A 2,207-nucleotide genomic window follows, 5' to 3' on the forward strand; every position below is an offset into this window, starting at 1 on the left:
AGTGTTCCATGGACCAGGCTCATAAGGTAAGCCGCCCTCAAATCTCCCGCCGGACCACTGATGGACGAGGATTGCGGCCCAGAGGATCCTGGAGCTGGAGGCCATGTTGTACGAGGCGCTACCGCAGCGGGACTGCCCCGCCACGGACGGCGAAAAAGCCAGCCACGCTGGCGTGAATGACGTGCTGACGGCGGATCAGAGAGAAGAGCTTAGGAGCGCCGTGGACCAATGGAAGCGAGCCCTGATGTGCGAGTTGAGGGAGCGCGACGCTTGCATCCTCCAAGAGAGAATGGATCTGCTGCACAGCGCGCAACAGGTAAGGGCCCAAAGCCAGCCCGGCACTTACTTGCACGCTTACTGGCTTTTGAATGCCACTTTCCATTTGTCCGTCCTAGAGGAACAAAGAGCTGAAAGAATTCATCGAAGCTCAGAAGAGACAAATCAAACAATTGGAGGAGAAGTTTCTGTTTCTCTTTCTATTCTTCTCCTTGGCCTTCATTCTGTGGCCCTAACACCAGCTGGTGAGTGAGCTCCAGCGGCACCGCACTCGACACCTCCGATACACTGCCAGCCGGTCTCAGACGTTGGCAGACGCTCCGATGCCAACGTATACCCCCCGCCACGGTGACAGAGGCACCGCGTCACACCGGCGCTCATCCAATCAGAAGGCAGGAAAAGCAAATTCACATGCAGGGCACTTTTGAACCAGAAGAGAGCGCCACAAAAAACGGTTGTTGCCCCAAACGCGCACTAAAAAGGGTCAGAATAACAAGAGTCCCACTGGCCAGCCGGGGCCACCCGTCCAGCTGTTTCTTCAGGGGGGAAAAAAATTGGAGTCACCGGTGAGTACATTTTGCATTTAGCTCTGCTTTTCTGCTTCTGTCTTCAAGTGTGTGGCATCCTGCGATCAAAGATTCAGCCAACCCCAAAGCGGTTGACCTCAACGTCCCACCACCATGCCTACCAGAGCAGGTGACGTGATGCTTTGGACATCCTTCCTCAGATGCCCAAAAGTACTCTTTGCCACATCTGCGGCAATACGGTGTCTTTTCAAAGGTGCAAATAAATCCAGCGTGGGCGGAACACGCACGTCTTCGGTTTTTCCCGCTTTGTTTGTGTGACAGCTGTTGTGAAAATTTTATACAAATAAAGTTGTATAGTACAGGTTTGGCCAAGCCGCAACTCCCGAACCGCATGCGGCTCTTTTATGTTCATATCAACATTTGTGTGTGTGTGTGTGTGTGTGTGTGTGGGGGGGGGGGGGTTGTGCGTGTTGGCTTCACTTGAGTTCAATTTGGTATTTTGGTCAAAAGCGCATGTGGTGAAATTCCACAAAGTAGGATGGGCAAACACATTTCTTTAAACTATGAGTGTCAATTGGGCTCTCGAAATGGCAGGGAAAAGATGCACAGCAAAACAAAAATACGTAGATGAACACAGGACGTTTTAATCAGAGTGGGAAAGTTTCTATTTTTTGTTGAACGTGATGGCAAACCATTCTGCCTGATATGTCAGACCTCAGCGCATTTCAAAGATTCAAATCTTCAGCGCCATGCACTTCAGCTCACTCCATGCTAACATTGATCAGGCGTCGAACCCGCAACATCATGCTTAAGAGGTGGCCATGCTAACCAGTGCGCCATTATGTTAACGCATAATAACTGTAAGTCTACTGATCAAAACAGCGGTTACTATATGACGTCGCTACGTCGTGGTCACGTGACGCAGACAAGACGTCAATGGACGTGGGCAGAGTTAACTTGTTTAAAAGGGAGTGGGCAGAAGAAATATTTAATTTATTTAAATCTATTTTGAGTGCACACCATTATGCCAATGCATAACAACTGTAAATCTACTAAACAAAACAGCGGTTGCTATATGACATCTGCCGCGTGTGGTCACGTGACAGACGTCACGTGATGGGCAGAACTTCCGCCGGAATTCAAATCCGCGGGGAGAGTTAACTTGTTTAAAAGGGAGTGGGCAGAAGAATTATTTAATTTATTTAAATCTATTTGGAGTGTGCGCCATTATGTCAATGCATAACAACTGTAAGTCTACTAAACAAAACAGCGGTTGCTATATGACGTCTGCCACGTCGTGGTCACGTGACGCGGACGTGACGTCGACGCCTACTTTACATCCCACCGATCACAGGACCCCTCGGCTGCATAACCGTGCCCCCTTCCCAACCAATCGGATTTGCT

General features: G+C 49.7%; 1 long non-coding RNA gene across 1 annotated transcript; it reads left to right on the forward strand.

The window, feature by feature from the left end:
* The first annotated feature begins 414 nt into the window (after positions 1-414).
* Positions 415-1,100, forward strand: LOC137840018 (uncharacterized). The gene is made up of 2 exons (XR_011086409.1): positions 415-521; positions 891-1,100. It is a non-coding gene; the product is annotated as an uncharacterized lncRNA (long non-coding RNA).
* Positions 1,101-2,207: the final 1,107 nt, after the last annotated feature.

The sequence above is a fragment of the Syngnathus scovelli genome, unplaced genomic scaffold (assembly GCF_024217435.2).
Source record: "Syngnathus scovelli strain Florida unplaced genomic scaffold, RoL_Ssco_1.2 HiC_scaffold_32, whole genome shotgun sequence".
NCBI lineage: Eukaryota > Metazoa > Chordata > Actinopteri > Syngnathiformes > Syngnathidae > Syngnathus > Syngnathus scovelli.